Consider the following 19,645-nt stretch of genomic DNA (forward strand, 5'->3'; position numbering starts at 1 on the left):
TTATGCAGTGCAAAAAAAGAGGAGAAAGGGAAATGCTACATAATTTGAAGAAAATATATTTGGGGGAATTAATATTATTTGCCCTTTAAATTCAAATCAGCATATCTAGTGACCCAGATAGAAAGCAGCTCTTGCACCAAGCAGCAGTTTCATAAAAACTCATTGTTAATAATGAAGGAAAAAATTAATTTACTGTACTCTGTTACATTTACAATTAAGAAATATCTCAAAATTATGGAAATGTTTTAATATTTTTAAACTGTTACAAAGCCAGTTAAATTGATTTCTTATTAGCCCATGTACAAATAGACTGGGGAATATTTTAAATGCTCCATTTAAGAACTTGGAATATACCAAACTCAGAACATAATTGGTTTGGTGACCAGTGCACAGTTCCATGTGTTTCTCAGCACAGTATTAACAGTATGATGCTAACCTGAAAGCATAGTCAAAATATTTGTCGATTCATTTCTTTCTGGCATTTAATCTTCATTCCTCCGTGTCATCACTCAGGACTTTCTAAGCATGTTAGTTTTTCCTATGCATTTGTTTTCTGTGTCTTTATATATATATATATAACCGGGTTTGCCATGCAGCTCAGATCCAAGCCCCACAGCTGTTCCTGCCTTTCTTTTCTTGTCCAGAGCTGGTCACATCTCATTTCACCCTCATTCTTCTGCAGTTTAAGGCCTTTCCAATATTCCTACCAAACACTCCAGCTGTACCTTTTACAACTCAGCTGTTGGGAGCTTGTACAGAGACCCTTTCTCTTCTGACCTTGGCCAATTCTGACCCTGAGTCACAGATTCTCCAGTCCTATTTTGATGTTCTCTTTGATCAATTCAGGTCCTTCGAACCCCCCTTCAATTAAGCCATTTCAAGCCTATTTGGTCTTTATTGTGATCACCTATAAAATTAAAAGATTGATTACAAACAAATTTCTCACACATATCATAATCATTAATATGTATGTAGTATAAATTTTTCCTCAGTTTAGGATGTATACACTTTAGTAAGATTTGCAAATAGTATTGTCTCGCATAGAAACATCAATAATAATAGAAGTCAAAGATACCAAACTAAATTGACCACTATGGTTCACTATAGACTGTCTTCCAGTACTTTTTATAGTACTTGGACACTTGAATGGATAGATGTGTTCCTCTTTGGCCACAAGAGTCTTTAGCAATGGTGATAACTCACTTAGAAGCTTCCAAAACTACAGTTTCAAAACACAAATTGTATCAATGTAAACAAAGCAATCTCTGATCTCTGTCAGGAAGGCTTGTTTGGCAGTCTATATTCAATCTCTTATGTTCCCAGGGAACCCAGGACTTCTCTACAGTTACCTGCAGAGACCAGCTCCACAAACCAGCTGAATCTGAGAGGAGTGGATGAGGAGTTTAAGGAAAACACAGAGAAGGATACAAGAAAGACATGGAAGCCAAAGCTGAGATCTTCACTGCCCACTGATGGCAGACAGGTGACACAGCTTATTTTCTGAGCACCACTTATGTACAAAAGCTCATAATGATGTAACTTCCAGACTGATCTCATATCCGTTTTAGTCACTTCTGTTTCCGGTGATCTCACTTCTGGTGATCTCACTTCCTGGTTGATATCACTTCCTGGTGATATCACTTTCTGGTGCCAGGATCTGGTAATGTCACTTTCGGGGTAACATTACATCCAGGGTGATACCACATCCGGCCCTCCACACTTACCATTGTGAACTGTGGTTCTGTTTGTCTACCAGCAGAATATGAAGTCTTAAGGAAACTGTAATAGATATCTCATACATAATGTACGCTTGATGAATGAATTGAGTCAGTAGCCTCAGGTTAAATGTAGGTTTAAAAAAAGGTTTCTGAAGTTACCAAGTAGTTGTGAGACAAGTTTAGACATTGAGAATTTTGTTTTAGATACTTTAAAATGAATGTGAATTCATTTTTCATGTGATTTGTCTTTGTTGTTTATAATTATTATCTCAACTTGGGAGCAAATATGCCTTAGTTTTGAAAATTACTCTAACATTCTTTGAACTTTGACAAGGCCACTCTGAATATTTAGAGACTAGTATTTGTATCTATCTGAAAAGTTTAGATTTCTACACAACATGCATCAATTTATCTGTTCATACAAGTGCTTATATATAATGGTGCATACTACATACTTATAACATGTATTTAATAAAAAAGGCTATATTTCCATTTTATAGAAATGACAGTTCTATAAACAACGCATTTCAGAAAGAAATAAAAGTCTTACTTTCACTAAAAATTTATGTATCTTACAATAGAGAAACGAGAATCTAATGAATTTTGTAATAAAGTATTTCCCTTTAATATACACAAACTTGGCAACAAATTTAAATCTGGGAAATCCATAACTTTAAATTAAAGGTTAAAACCAAGTATAATTTTAAATAAGAGTAGGAAAGGTAGTAGTTATCACTGAAATAAAATCAATCTATATGGTTTTAGAGTGCATTCAAACATTATATTTTGAATGAGCATGTCATAATCATTAGCGACTTGGAATATGGTCATCAGAATAATGAGAAAAGGTTAGAAAGCTCACCAGATACCTCACATTTCACACCTCTTTAATGTTCAAAATTAAATTTAAGATTTAAGGCTGTCTTTGGTTATGACTGGCCATGGGAGTTCATAGCTTACCAGGACAACAGGTATTTAATTATATATCCTGCTTTGTTTTGTTTTCAAGAAATGTTTGGAGCCCAAGCCTGGACATGATTCTGAGGTCTTCTCTAGGCATCCCCCCCTTTGTGTTGCCTTTACCTAATTTTGCAACTCATGGTTACCTCTACCTGGAAATCATTTTGAACTCATCATAATAATTTTTAAAAATAAAAAATTAAGGGAAAGGCAGGAAATTGAAATTCCCTTTTCATGTTACATATGTATATGAGAGTAATGTTTCCTAATAAAAAAAAACTTAATTACCTTTCTTGAATTCCCTATAGCAAAGCCAGTCACTTAGTAGATGCTCAACAAGTACTTGGTGATTGATTCTTTAATTTGAATTAAAATAAAAAGGATACTGGAAGTGCAGTTTTCAGCCACCCCCTACAGGTTCCATTACCCAAGAGAAAATATCACCAACTGATATACTCATTGCTGGTGGGAATATAAATTTTCTGGAGGAAACTTGGCAGAATGTCATTTTTTTTTAAAGTATATTCTCTTTGACTCAGAAATTCTGCTTCTGGGAATTTTCTTTTTTTAATAAAGACACATTTTATTTCACATAACAAGAAGTTCAGTCTACTTCTGGAAATTTTAAAAGAAAGCAACCAGGCTAATATACAAAGGTACAAGAATATTATCAGACTGTTGCATACCCTCGTGAGGACTGGTTAATAACCAAAATGTTTAATAAGAAATTGACTTAAAAGTAAAAAAATTTAAAAAGTGTAATGCAATCAATGATTGTATAAATAACAAGAAAAGAAGTTTGAAATATATTGCGGAGTAAATAGACAATATCACACTGCAGACTGTATAGAACATCAGCCTGTTTACATATAGATTGGCTCTAGCAAAGAAGACAATGTGCACATCAAACCTGCCTCTCTGCCAGCATTTCCCAGTGTAAGCAGATGAGGTTCACCATATTATGGTCTGAAACTTATAAACATCTCACTTGCCATCTCTCTCTCTTCCCCCTGGCATCTCCAGCAGCAGGCATTAATGACAGCACTGCCCTGAATGCCTGCACAGAACAGAGCACCACTGCAGGCCCCCTTCTCCCACTGCTGGTAATCCCCTTCCAAGTAAGAAATAAACTGCTGTGTTAAGCCACAATTATTTTAAAGGGTATCTATTTCAGCAGTTATGATGGCCTAATATTATTCATAGTAAATATATATATATATATATGTATACATGCATATGTATATATTAACAGTAATAGCAATCGGTTTTTTTGTAGTTTATATTTTTCTTTCCTAAACACCTATTTTGTAATAAAAATGTTTTAAGAAAAGAAAGTCTTCGGTAGTAATGAACCACACAGATGAGAATTTTGATCCCCAACAGTATGATTTCCAAATACAGAAAAATTAACATATTACATTATTACATTATTACTGTCTTTCATTAACATATTACACTTACGTAATAAAAAGGAAATACAGAATTTCATTGCTTCCTAAATTATGTGATGTTCTGGTGTGATTATATTCTTCAGAAAATAATTTATAATTAATTGTTTTATAGGAGCACTTTTGCCTTGGTTAATGTCCTTCACAAAAGCTATAAATTATCCTTTTAACTATTGCTAATATGGAGCAAGAGCTCTACCATGAGTCCATTTCCACCCCTCAAATCCTGAACAAATTAAATACCATTCTGCACCGTCTCTCTGACATCTCCACACTTGACTGGATCATCTTGACTAAACATGTCAGACCTGACAAACTTAGCTTTTAGAATGACTTTAACTCAGTTTTTAAGTCCTCTGACATACCAGTCAAAACTGTGTTAATGTGATTTACAATTAAATTAAACATAAAAACATCATTAAAATAATGATAAAAGGAGAAGGCCTCCGGCTACAAATGCAGAGAAGAGAAGGCCTTGCTGAGCCCGGGAGCTCAGCAAGCCATGCTCAGCCAGCACTGCTTGGACTGGGTCTTCTGACAGAACATCTCAGCAAGAGCTGAACAACACCCATTTGAGCATTTCAGAGCATTTAGTCTGCATAAAAGCATGCTAAAAACTGTCCTGATTTATTTTTTTAAAAAAACAGCACTTTTGTCTGATTCTTATTTTGCATAAGGATTTTACACTTTACTCATCCTTACTCTATAACCACTTTACAAGTGGGTAAACTGAGGCTTAGTTCAGGTTGATTCACAAGTTTATAGGACACAAAGATGTAACCCTTCTACCTGAACAACCATAATCCATCTCAGGCAGCCTTTTTCACTGTTTTCTTTGACTTTCTTCCACCAAATTTCTTCCCAATGAAATAAATAACACAAATCTGAATTCTTACCCACTTTGATGCCTCTTGAGAACTTCTGGTTTGCACCTTCACCCATCCTGCTTCCCACATCCATGCCAGTTCAGCCTGCAGATTTGACTTAAATTTTCTGTTTCTCTTTGAAGGTTTTTCTACGTTTACTAGGCTGAACTCTCATCACTCAAAATCATTTATCCCTATAGGAGCGTCTGCAAGCTGTTATATTACCTTTGACCAGACTATGAAACCTCAGAGACAAATGTGCTATATCCAGCCTGGCTTCCCCAAATCCTACCATAGTGCTTGGCTCATTATAAGTTCTCAAAAATAAATGTATGAATGAATGACAGAAGATATGCTATTTTTAAAGATACATTAAATGAAATGAAATTCAGAATTTCTAAATGACTCATCAAAGTATATATCCCAACTTTTCTGCTGCTGTTAGAATAGTCATTTCAATGTCTCCCTGTCTATGAAGAACACCTTTCTTACCCTGGTTTCATAGCCAGCAATTAAAGGTTTTTAATTAAAACCTGTGATTATTGCAAAGCTGGGAACAAAACATTTTCCTTTATAAAAATGATACAGGTCAATTTTTCCTAAGGGTATAGGTACAACTTAATGAAGATACTTTAGTTCAGACTGGTTTAGAAGAAAGACAAAATACAATAGAAAAATACAACTACCATGCAATGGAGAAATACGGTGAGCATGAAATGTACACTCAGAGATATGCTGAATCCAAGTGAGAACATCAAGGTAGGCTTCCTAGAGGAGGCAACCTTTGATTGGGGGCTTACTAATGAACTTGTATTAGGTAGGCAAGGAGCTGAAGTTTCAAGAACAGAAGAGATGATATGCAAAGCCCAGAGATGGGAAAAAAATTAGTATTGTGGAGAATAACAGGATCTTCACTGCTAATGGAACATAAAAATATGACAGCTAAAAGACTTAAAAGAGAAGACAGGTAAGGGAGGAAAAGAGGTAACATGTTAATTTACTTTTTGACTTGAAAGAATTATTAAGTACACATAAATCTATTTCTAAGCAAGCATTTACCATTAAAAAAGTGTAGATTAGTTCCTAATCTACCAGGACTTGATTACTTCATGCCTACTATTAAAATGTTTCTTAAATAATCTTTGAAGGGAATAACAATCCCATCATTTAGATCTTTTCTTAAATTTTTGATTTTCTTTCTAGGAATAAATACTTCTTAGATCTTTTCTAAAGGTAACTTTAAATCTAAAGAATTTCTTCCTTAGTACTGTTGGTCCTGTCAGTTTTCTCTCACTGGCTTACTTTCTTTCTCTCTCACTATTGCTGTTCCTCTTTTTTTGTTTTTTCTTTATCAACCATTTTGCCTTTGATGCCATTTTCACAAGGAGGCTTAGTAACCATATTTGTTTCTCCTGAAATGGTTTCCTAAGCCAACAATATGGAACATTGGGTCAGAATACAGCTCTCTACTGACCATCTTTATGCATCAGCCCAGATCTTTCTCAGTTGCCATGTTGACACTCATAAAACACATCTGGGACCTCAGGCTGCTCTGAATCTTGAAAGAGTGGGCATAAACCAAATTTTGGAATCCTCTGTTGATAATAATCCGTTCAATATAGCACCTGGAGTGTTTTTTTTTTTTATTAGAGAGAGTAAGTGCTGTGCTAAGTGGCAGTGATGCAATTTGATGGAACTGCCCCTGGAATGTAATAAAGAGCTGGGGATATGCTCCTTGGAGTGTGTTCCTGAATTAAAAGCCAGTGTTTTAAGAGTTCACTGGAGAACCCAGACAGGAGAGATGCTTACTCCATGGCTGTTGGCGTCATTGAGCATATCATTAGTCTGTTCTAGTTAGCTATTTACTTCCAGGTGCAACTCAAAATGTAGTGCAAAAAAAAAGCTAAACTGTATGTTATATTTGGTCCCAACTAACTTAGAAAACACATTCAAGCCTATGTACCCTTCCAGTAGTGAAAACTAAGTTTACTGCTAATGGGTACAAAATATAAGACCCATGCAACTGGAAGCTTGTGTGCCTTCGTAATTCCCTTTTCTCTTTAGTTTACCTTTTGGAGGTCTACTACCAAAATCCTATCTTTTCTATTTGAAAATACATAGTATTATTGGAAGGAAGATCTGAAGTATTCATTTCAATTACTATTAAAATTAAGTACATGAATATAGATTCTTCTTATATTTTTACGTGAAATTAGTAGCTTTTCTACTTACTTTTCAGAGAGGAAATCCAAAAGTATTTTAGCCTAAATAGGGAAAATTGATGATAATACCAATTCCTTGGTTCAGATGATAAAATTCAATCATGCTTTACCTGTAAACAAGAATATTCCAACAGTCACTTTTTAAATAGTCCCTTTAGTAATTTAAGGCTGAAACTTCAATTTTTAAAAACACATTGATTTTTTTATTTCTTCCACCTTTGTACAAGAGCGTATTTTGCAAAAATAATTATAAATAACTTGGTTACTCTGGGTATCTCTGAATAACTTAAATGACTATTTTCTAAAAAGAAAGTATATTAAGTCACTCATCACATAAAATGGAATTGTATGCTCCAGAAGTATTAATATTTCTATTATCATTTTTGAATCTTTATTATTCAAAAATTGACTAATATTTTCCCTATCATAATCAGGATCTTATTTTGAAAGTTTCTCAGGTATATGCACTACTGCTGACCTTTCTTCATAGAAAAGCATCAAAATAACTGTGAAATAATCTTTTAAATAACAGTGAGAACATCAACTATTGTTATAAACTGTAATATATTTGTGATAAAAAGAACACTAAAGAGCATAAATTTGCAAACATAAAAATGATTAATGTTTTCTTAAGGGTTAAAACATCAATTCATAATTTTTTTAATAATTAAATTGTTTAGATAACTGCATTACCTAGACAACATAGTTCAATTTCTCCTGATATGCTCTGACATGGCACAACTCCTAAAACCTAATCCAAGTCAAATCCCATTTTAATTGATTAAAACAAATGAATATTTTCAGAGATTAAAGAAAGTACAGGAAATCTACATTATAGCTTCTATCCTTATTTCCCCTTAATGATGATAAATGTTTATGATATGGCAAAGTGATATATTTGTGTGTACTATTTGGGAGCTTCCATGATTTGTAGAAAAGTTTTGTTTTTAATTAAAGTGTATTATACCACATCAGAATTTTTCTTCTTTATTATGCCAAGGAAGCATATGGAAATTTGAACTCTGAGATGTTACTGATTTATTCTGATGCCAGAGCATTTTGCTCCTATGTAAACATTTCCTGTGACAAGAATATGAATTGCTTTGTGCCTAGAAAAGCCCATTATTATGGGAAGCATATGGTTTTGACTCCTGAACCATAAGGAATATAAGAAAATACACTTGTCCAAACAAGTGATTGTAAAATTTGGTACACCCCTAAGCTAAAGACAGAGATAATTGCTGTATCTGTCTTTTTGAAGTATCCAGCTCAATTATAACCTCTTCCTTGTTTTGCATTTTCAGCAACTGGGTTGAAGACTCCCTACAAGGTTCATAGATACAGACCAATGACAAAAAATTAAGGAAGGCCTGCCAACAAATTAAAACCCAGGACCAGAAGGCTTCCCAGGTGAATTCTACCAAACATTTAAGTGAGAATTAATGTTAATCCTTCTCAAACTCTTCCAAAATTTTGAAGAGAAGGGAAAGATTTCAAACTCATTTTGCAAGGCCATCATTATTCTCATACCAGAGATAGATAAGGACACACACACACACACACACACACACACACACACACAAAGAAAATTATATGACAATATCCCTGATTAATATAAATGTAAATATTCTCAAAAATATACTGTCAAACCTAATTCAACAGTACATTAAAAGGATTATCTACTATGATCAAGTAGGATTTATCCCTGAGATGCAAAAATGGTTCAACATATGCAAATCAATAAATGTAATACACATTAATAGAATGAAGGATGAAAAAATCATATGATCATCTCAATCAACATAGAAAATTCACTTGACAAAATTCAACATTCTTTCATGATAAAAACTTAACAAATTATGTATAGAAGAACTGTACTTCAACATAATAAAGGCCACATATGATCAGCCCACAGCTAACACCATACTCAATGATGAAAAGCTGCAAACATATTCTTTACATCAGGAACAAAACAAGGACGGCCATTTTTGATCCTTTTATTCAACATTGTACTGGAAGTACTAGCCATAACAATTAGACAAGAAAAAGAAATAAAGGTGTTCAAATAGGAAAGGAAGAACTAAAATTGTCTCTATTTGCCAGTAACATGTCTTACCTATAAGAAACCCTAAATACTCCTCCAGAACTAATAAACAAATTCAGTTAAGTTGTGGGACACAAAATCAGCATACAAAAAAATTAGTTACTTTTCTATATACTAAAAATGAACTATCCAAAAAGGAAATTAAGATAACAATCCCATTTATAATAGCATCAAAAAATAAAATATTTAGAAATAAATTTAACCAAGGAGCTGAACAGTCTATACACTGAAAACTATAAGGAATTGATGAAAAAAATTGAAGACAACAGAAATAAACAGAAATATGTCCAATGTTCATGAACTAGAAGAAATAATATTGTAAAAATATTACAAATGACACACAAGGGGAAGTGATATGTCACTTCTAGTTGGAGCTACTTAAAATCCAATGACCATTCTCCATGATTACAATGGTAAACCTTGAAGCCTCCTACTGAGCTGGAGGCATCATTAAATGATGGAGATTGTCAGTCTAGGTCCCTAAGTGATTATAGTGCAATCCTTATAAAAATTCCAATGGTATTTTCACAAAAATAAAAAAACAATCCTAAAATTCATATGGAACTACGAAAGACCTTGAAAAAAGCAAACCTAAAGAAGAAGAGCAAAGCTGGAAGCATCATACCTTCTGATTTCAAAGTATATTACAAAGCTATAGTAATTGAAACAGTATGGTACTGGCATAAAAACATACACAGAGATCAATGGAACAGAATCAAGAGTCCAGAAATAAACCCACATGTATTGTCAACTAATCTAAAATAAGTATGTCAATAATACACAATGAGGGAAAGACAGTCTCTTCAATAAACAGTTTTGGGAAAACTGAATATCCACATGCAAAAGAATGAAATTGTACCTTTCCTTATACCATATACAAAAATCAACTCAAAATGAATAAACACTTAAGTGAAACCATAAAACCCCTAGAAGAAAACACAAGGGAAAACCTCCTTTACAATGGTCTTGGAAATGAGGTTTTTAGATATGACACTAAAAGCACAGACAACAACAGAAAAAAATACAGGTAAGATTTAATTATTTAAACATAGCTTTTAATTTATCTTGAATATCCGCACACATAGATGCCATAGTCAAACTGAGTAAGTACAATAGATCTTATTAATACTACTACCCTTCCTGGTCTTGCAGGAGGAATAAGCTTCCCTACTTCTTGAAGTTTACCTTAACCATGTGGATTGATTCAGCAAATGAAACATGAGCAGAAATGATAAGTCACTTCTAGATGGAGTTACTTAAAAGCCAGTGACCATACTCCATGATTACAATGGCAAATGTTGAAGCCTTGTATTGAAGTCGAACAATCTCCACCCCCTCCTCCATCCACTAACAGCAACCTGCATTGGTATGTAGAAATACAAATTTTTGTTGTTTTCGTCTGGAGATTTAGAGTTTGTTTATTACTATATCATAACCTAATTTGTCTTAACACAGTAGATCATTCCTATGTTGTATCACTATGGCAAAATTTTCCAAAGACATATCCTAGTCAAATATATATAATTAGAAAATTTTATATGTTAGTCTAAAACTGTATATTAGTTATTAGCTATGACTAAGACATTTCAAAGATATCAGGTATCCTAAAGAGCACAAGGCAGTTAAAGGTCTTCTCAAACTTACAAAGTAATATGTTCAAGGATCACAATCTTGGTTTCCTTCCTACCAATAAAACCAAGTGAAACAAACTCAACAGTTACCAAAGGGAAAGGGACTGGGGAGGATGGGTGGGAAGGGAAGGATAAGGGGAATAAGGAGCATTATGATTAGCACACATAATGTGGGGGGGTCACGGGGAAGGCAGCATAGCACAGAGTAGACAAGTAGTGACTCTATAACATCATACTACACTGATGGACAGTGACTGTAATGGGGTATGTGGTGGGGACCTGATAATGGGAGGAATCTAGTAACCACAATGTTGCTCATGTAACTGTATATTAATGATAACAAAATATAAATAAATAAATAAATAAAACCAAGTGAGACAAGACCTGGCATCTAATGAATTAACTGTGTAGGCAATTAACATGGTCAGTTTAAAATAAAAGCTTACAAGTCCATAGATGCTAGTAGGTCCTTGTCTTCCCTTTGTTACTAACACATAGCTATGAACTGAGTTATTTAGCAATAAAAATAAGAAATAAGCTATGGTTAAAAGAAATTGAAACAATTAGGTTTAGAGAAGCAAAGACTCGTTAAGACAGTGATCAAGCATTTTTCATATCAGTAAAGTACTAAGATTTAGAAACTGGCTTATAATTAAAATTTTTTAATTTTGACCCCTTTTTAGTGTTGCATAGTAGTTCTCTTGGCGCATTGTAATCACAATTAAGTTATGGTTTGCAAAGAATTCACTTTGCCTATCAATGAGGCCCTATTCAAGATTATCCCTAAAATAATGTCACCCTTACTTCCATTCCCATTTGCTTTCTTGAATGCAGAAGAGTAGGGTGGGTTGGTACGCCAAAAATGCTACACAATCCACAGGCTGCAATATCAAGGCAATTGCCTGTGCACAGTATGTTAATGGAACACAAGGTTAATTACACATTAGAATAGATTGCTGAGATATTCTTCTACAGATTCAAGAATAAAAGCTTTAAGTTACTATACTATCTTGGATAGCTTCATGTTTAAAAATGCCACTAGGACAATATAAAACATTCTGGATATTTTTAATTTTCTTTAAGTTTTTTTAATCTTTTTATGAAATTAACTATATACTGTACAATATTTTGTTGTTTTCTAGTTTTTAAGCTGGAAAAGTCAGATGTCATGTTTCCATTTATATTAATGAATATAATATCCTGCAGTGCCTGGCACACAGTCTGTGCTCAAAAAACATTAGATAAGTTTAACTGGCTTCTTCATCTCCAACATGGTCATTGTCCCTGATATCTTTACCTAGATTTTAGATTCTCTTCTATCAAGACACACTGTACAGTAGCATATAATGTCTTTTGAAGAGAGCATAAGAAGATAAAAGTAGAAGAATTACTGTTGCTTATTGACAGGAATTAAGAGGGTTGAAATAAATAACATGCAAAATATACTTAGTAAATTAGAAAACCAGAACCAAGGAGAGGAGAAAAAAATAAATATTTCAGCCAAAAAAATCATATGATTCATATGACAAAAATATCCAATTTAACTCTGAACTTTGTATCAGCCAGTGCAAAAAAGAAACTTATAAAGATATATAATTCTTTATAATGGAAAGGAGAAAGCATATCAGTTCCTCACAGAAGAAAATTCTAATACTTAGGGCTCTAGATTCTAAAAGAAATTCTCCTGTGATATCTAACCTGAGACCTCTGAGAAAGAAATAGACTGAATGTTGCTGCTTTTTGTGATCTCTTTCAATAAAAGCTAGTGGCAGGAAGAATAAATTCTAAGGTCTAAGTTAATGTAAATGGATCCTAACCATTTTGTCTTCAAAGTGGGACCAGTGATAAAACATGAGTGTACATAGAAATTGATCAAGGGCAGGCCCTTGAATTAATGTCTCTCAATGTCTGAGTCATTTCTCACACTCAGACTTTAGATGAAGGGTAACACATGGGAAAGATCTAGGCTTTGAAATCAAGGAGATCCAGATTTGACAATCTATCTCATCTTGGACAACTTATTTCACTTCCCTGAACCTCAGTTTCATTAATGGAAATACAAGGGGAAGGAATATAGGCAGAACATAAAAATCTGACACATGTCTTGGAAAAGTCATTACTTGATGCAGAAAATAAGGAGGGGCCTTGGATTCTAGATAAGCAGGTAAAACTGTTACAATTTTTATGATGCCTGAAAAGCCTATCCAAGACACGCATTCTGCGGAAGGTCTACCTACCAACTCATAGGAGAGAGGCAAAGCAAGGCCCCTCAGGGAACAACTGGGGTTCACCCTCAGTAATTAAACAAGTATTATACTGAGATCCCAGATTTTCACATCATAGAATTGTCTAATACCAACCTGGAAACTGTACAAAGCAGATTCTTCCTGTTGCACATATCAGCCACAGAAAAACCATAGTAAAAACTTCCAAAGTTTGGATGATTCTGAGCCTCTTGGTTTTCCATAAGCATGCCAAAGTTAGTTAGCTGCAAATTTATGTCCAGATCATTGAACACATGGACTAGATACATAAAGACATTTATTTTTCACTATCCTAATTTCAGAAGCACGTCTTTATCAGATAATGAGTTTCTCATTTCCTGGACAACATTGAGTCAATCATCCTGGAAATAAATTCTAGAGCCATTTGCTTCTTGCAGCTATCAAACCAGGTCATCAGGCTATGGAAAGATATTTCTCCACTGTGAATGAGTTGTAAAGTTAGTTCATATAAAAATGCCAAAATAGTAGTGTAAATATTAAATAGAAGTAAAAAAAAATGTTACCCCTGTTTTCCACCAGTTTTATTATCTGATCTTTAAGTCATGGAATTATGTCTCTGCCATACATGGGAAGTGTGAATCACAATAAATCAAGGGATGTCACTGATTTCACACAAAACCATTTTCATAAAATAATGTTTCTTATAATCAACTCTAAGTTCTATCATTTCTCTATTGATACAGAAGTTTCTCCTAGAAGACCTTGCAACTGTTCTTCTTCTATTTAAGTCCAACTAAGTTCAGTAAGTTTGATCACACTTTGTTTCAGAATAAACCCAACATCACACAGAAAGGAAGCAAGGAACAAACGAGGTCACATTTTTTTACATGGTAATATTATTTTTGTATTTATTTCTTTATACTTGTTTTCCTCTTTGGCACTTTATGCTCATTTTGTCTGAAATTAATCTCACTTCTAACCCTCTCCCTGTCTACCATCACCACCACCCCCCAAAAAAATAAAGTGGAGTAAATGGTCCAAATATCCCAAGGAAAATCTTTCCACTTTAATCCATATAGAGGAAAAAATTATATATCATCTACTGGTGGCTCAGCAACCTGTGAACTATGTGTTGGTAAGTTTAGTCCTGTTGCTAGTAGCAGAGAAAATCATGCTTTGTATTTTTGTAATACCTTTCTTCTGGGGAGCTTGCTGGATATTGGTGTCTTATATCACTAATCTTCATAACATCCCCATATTTATGAGAATCAATTGAAGTAAGAACTATATTTTAACCTGAAAGATCATGTAGTTGGCAACATTGATAAAGAAAGATGCTAAACACAGCTGATCTGGTTAAGGGTGTATGGAAATATCTGCGGCCACACTCTCATTCCCCGTCACACTATATGCACCATTTTCCATAAACGAATCTTTCTTTCAATCTGGAGAGAGAGCCATGACTGAAAGCTGAAAAGAAGAAAGATTCAGTGACTAAGCAGCAGAGTGGAACCTCAGGGCCTCTGCATTTTCTATTTAATTCTGTTCCTAATTTGTGACGTGACCCCAAGAAACCTTTTGCCCTCTTTAAGCCTCAATTGTTTTACTGACAAAATAGCATCGTGAAAGCATGTTGCTCTGCATCCTGGCTCTAGCTTCCAACACTGTCTTTTGTTGTATTCTTTAATTAATTTGTTCATCTATTCAACAAATACATATTGAGCATCTTCCATGTTTAAGGCACTGGGGCAGTCACTTTGGGACTGTAAAGGAAATTAAGACTTTATCTGGAGCTTAAAAAATGGACACAGGAGCAGTTATGTGTAAAAATAACCACCTAATAAACCACTATATATTAAGTGTCATTGAATGATGCAAACGATATACTAAACAATCCAGAAGATTTGCTTCTGGCAAGCTGTGTCAGCAGGAAAAGCGATGAACAAGGAGTAAAGCCTGATCAGTAGGTCCAGTTCTGCCACCTAGCTCTCTGTAAAACACACGAAATAACAGTAGGACTCAGAGATATTTGTGATAATAAAATAAAATGTAGGAGAAAGCATCTTGTACATGTGAATTTCAGTTTTTTTATTGCAACTGAAGAGATAAAATAATGCTTCAGATAAGTGACATTAAGAGAGATCTTTAAATGATGACAAATATTTCAATAGGTGGATAATTATCTGAACAGAAAGAAAGATCATCTAAGGCACAGAGCAAGAAAAATATTAAGAGGCAACTAAGAAATCAGAGGATTAAAACTTATAATGAGGGGGATAAACACCTTCAGAAGGTATAGAATGGTGGAAGATGTAAAGGAATGAAAGATATAGTATCATGGAAATTATGATGAGGGGATTTATTAGCTTAAGTTATTCAGATGTTCAAAATGTTGGCATGATCTAAGGGAGGATAATGGTTGATCCATGACTGAGATAAACTGAAGGTTTAATTCAGCAAAATTGGAGTGATTCAGGAAATTTGAATCCATTGTTATATGAGTCAAGCACAGAGATAGAAATGAGAATGCAGAGTAGAGAAAAAACTTCTGAACACTGTACAGAAGTCATCAAAGTAGTGAGAGATGGGGATGAAAACTAATAAAAGATAGAAATAAGGCAGATGACAGACTGAGAAAAGTCAGCTTGCAGTGAATAGAAAAAATAATAAGGTTAAAGATATACAGAATTCCAAAGTTTGCTTATAGTGATGCTTTGTTTAGGAATCCCCTAAAATAACATTCTTCAGCAAACACCTTCAATCTACCCATTAATCTAGAAGCATTAAAGGTCAACATCCACGCCATGACCAAAGCTCAGATTCGGGACAGCACAGCTGGCAGTCTCTCCTTCTCCATGACCAATGACCTCCCTGTCAGGACACCTTCCCGATAGTCCTTTTCTCCTCTCCTCCCACAACACACACTCACATGTCCACTTTGAATCAATTAAAAATAGCTCAAATTCAGGAACAGTGTAGGGTTTCTAGACCTCAAGGTCAAAACTATGTGTTACTTACTTTAAACACTATCTGCCTTGGCACCTGGGACATGCACATAATTTTAAAGTTAGTGTTCAATTATTTCATCCATGTTGCATGAACATATAATAGCAATTGGAAAATATCATAATTTATAATTCTGTGTAGATTCAGAGTTGTAAGATTACATCATTTCCACTATAAAAGATTTAAAAATCATTGACTACCAGAAGAGATGAGCATAAATTCTACTCTTGAGTCAAAATTGATGAAAATGTAATCCATGGCATCTTATAATGAATAAAGCATAAATGTGTGTTTTTCTTAAATACACATGATTAACTAATGAGCTAAGAACAAGAGATTCTTTTACTTTATTCTCTACTTTGTTTTTCACCTTTTGACCTAGTTTGTCTTTCTTCTTTTGATAACTGGGTTGCCTTTGATCAACAAGAGTGAATGTTCAATGATCAGAATACAAGTCGTACTTCAAAGATCAGAACAATTTCTTGATGGCAAGTCTTATGAGTGATTCAGTATTAACTTGTCCATTTAGCTGGAGTAGATGGCTATACATATTTCTCATAAATATTTATCCCCATTTTAAAAAAAAGGAAAATTACCTAAAAATATATCATCAGTCTATGAGTAGACCTCCTATAAACTATCAAAATATAAATACAATGTGATGTTCATGTGTTTAATATATGTCATTTGAGCAGCCTTCATATTTCAGTTCTTTATGATTTAATGATCTAAATAATCTAATTTCTAAACTAAGTCAATGTCTTATTTGCAAAAGTACTCCCACATATAGTGATATCTTTATTAATGTAACTTATTTTCTCAAATTTTCACCTTTTTATTGAACACTAAACTTTTATGATTTTTCTCATTATTTTTATTAATTTCTCATGCTATATTTTCTTATAGTTGGCTCTGTATCAATCACTAAATAAAAAGAGAAGTTATTACACTGATGACTATTTAAGAATATATATTTAGGGATAAAATATCTCCCTTAAAACAATTCCAAAGAAACAAAAGCAACAGCTCCTCCATAATAAACATATAATTTAATCTCTTCATGTCGATTCACAGTTAAAAAATTGCTTTCACGTATTTTATTTCATTTTATCCTCACAACATCCCAGTATATTAGGTTTGCAATATTTTATTATCTCTCTTCTCAGATGAGGAAACTGAGACTCAGTTAAATAAATTAGTTGCCCAAGGTTATACAGATAATAAGTAAAACAGACAAGAATTCATTCTTTAAAGATCACCGTAGTACATGCCTGGTTGATCCATAATAATTTGTCACTTCAAAATAGCATTTACTTTCAATGCAATAAAGTGTGAGAAAGAAATGAGAGGTATAAGATTGGAAAGGATGGAATAAATGCCATTTGCAGACAAAACGACTGCCTACATAGAAAATATTAGGAATTTATAGATAAATCATTGAAAGAAATTAGTTTATCAAAGAGGCTGGATAAGACAGTGTACCTACAAACAATCAACAAGCTTTTAAAAATATATAAAATATTATTTTTAGAATCATACTCATAATAACAAAAACTTTCAAACCTAAAACTGGAGTAACAAAAACATAAAAGAACTGCATAAAACTTCACTAAATTGGTAAAAAGAAGATCTGTAACATTTTCTCAACCCCAGGAGTTGTCATTTTAATTAGAAAACCCTGGAATATAAACTTTCATGACATTATCAAACATTAAAAAATGACAATTTAATGTAATGTGATCAAAGAAGGCTTTATCTTTTTGACACTTTTTGCCTAATATTACCCTTGTTTAGATATTGATGCCACAAAAATAATCTTATTGTTTAGCTCACTAATATCATTTCCAAATGGTAGGTAGATCACAATGGCTCAAATTAAAGACAGGGCTTTACATATGCAGAGGAGAATATGGAAAAACTGGAAATCTCATGCACTATTAGTGGGAATATAAAATGGTGCAACTTAGTTGAACAGTTTGCTAATGTCTTTAAAAGTTAAGCTCACACTATAATATAAACCAGCCATTTCACTCCAAGGTCTTTGCCTGAGAGAAAAGAAAATGTATGTTTATATAACAAATTTATATGAATGTTCATAGCAGCTTTATTTGTAGAATAAATAGATAAATTATATAGATAAACACTAGCAGCAACCTAAATATCTATCAACATAATGGATAAACAAATTGTGATAAATACATACAATGAAATACTACTCAGCAATAAAAAAGGGGTAGACTTCTGATACACACAAAGCAAAGGATGAATTTCACGTAATTACGCTAAAAGGATCCAGACAATTGAAGAGTATATACTATATAATTTCATACTTAAAAACTCAGAAAAATACAAACTAATCTAATCTATAGTGATAGAACAGATCTGTGGTTGCCTAGGGGGCAGAGGAAAGAGGGGAATGAAAACTGGATATGTAGTGATGGTTTCACATATATGTGTATATGTCATACTTACCAAATTGTACACTTTTTAAATGTGCAGTTTATTGTGTTTCAAGTATATCTCAATGCAACTATTTTTAAGTGATAAGTAGACGACCAGAATAGTTTACAAGAGGGTAAATTCCCATCCTGCAATATTCAGAACACTGCACCCTTACTCTACTCTATCGCTAATTCACACACACAAAAAAAATTCCTTCAGAGACTGAAGTTTGTTCTCACCCTCTTGTACTGATGAAAAGTCGAAGAACGTCAGAATTTAATACAAATTGGTTCAAATTCAGCTCCTTACTACCTGTGTGAACTTGTGCAAATCATTTCAACTCTCTAAGCCTCCATTTCCTCATCTGTAAAGCTGAGAAAATTATACAACTTTTTCTTGGTTGTTGTAAAAAGAATTTACGTTTGTATGGTACTGTGTACAACAAACGGACATAACAAATGGTTATTGTTATTAAATAACATTACGAGACAAAGAAATCCCATTAAAAGCCTTGGTATTTTTTTTCTGATCTCTTTCTAGCCAATTGGGCCAATTATGGCATTCACACATACAAAAATAAAATATTGTATCTATATAGAGATATACATAAACATTTATTCAGCAAATATTTATTAAACCCCTATGGAACTGAATGGCAAACTACAAATTTTTGTCATAATTTGTATGTTCAATTTCATAGTAGCTGGTCCTTTAGAATTCTAACGATTAAGTTCTGATCTTCACAATACTTACCATCAAGTCATGTATTCTTCTATAATTACTGTCTAATTTCAAATCACTGTTTAAAGATTGGCAAAATTAGAATATAATAAATATAATAAAAACTGTGTGTATCCAGAAAAGGAAATTCAGCAAAAATGTTAAAAAAATTTTTATTTGAACGATTGGACATTTTTTCTTACTTTACTATAATGACAAAAAATTTTTAAAGTATGGATCCTCTTTAAAAGGAAAAATAAATCTGAACTAATGAATAAAATATTTACTGCCTAAATTTGGCAG

General features: G+C 33.3%; 2 long non-coding RNA genes across 3 annotated transcripts in view; one reads left to right on the forward strand and one right to left on the reverse strand.

The window, feature by feature from the left end:
• Positions 1 to 10,679, forward strand: part of LOC140848220 (uncharacterized) — a 33,351-nt gene extending 22,672 nt beyond the window's left edge. Inside the window, exons 2-4 of the long non-coding RNA XR_012128781.1 lie at positions 1,324 to 1,483; positions 8,519 to 8,624; positions 10,471 to 10,679. This is a non-coding gene — a long non-coding RNA (uncharacterized lncRNA). The remainder of the gene's footprint in view (positions 1 to 1,323; positions 1,484 to 8,518; positions 8,625 to 10,470) is intronic.
• LOC140848221 (uncharacterized) overlaps positions 1 to 19,645 on the reverse strand; it is a 133,412-nt gene that overhangs the window by 61,788 nt on the left and 51,979 nt on the right. For both annotated transcript variants that reach the window (XR_012128782.1, XR_012128783.1), the window contains exon 2: positions 7,225 to 7,324. This is a non-coding gene — a long non-coding RNA (uncharacterized lncRNA). The remainder of the gene's footprint in view (positions 1 to 7,224; positions 7,325 to 19,645) is intronic.

The sequence above is a fragment of the Manis javanica genome, chromosome 3, assembly GCF_040802235.1.
Source record: "Manis javanica isolate MJ-LG chromosome 3, MJ_LKY, whole genome shotgun sequence".
NCBI lineage: Eukaryota > Metazoa > Chordata > Mammalia > Pholidota > Manidae > Manis > Manis javanica.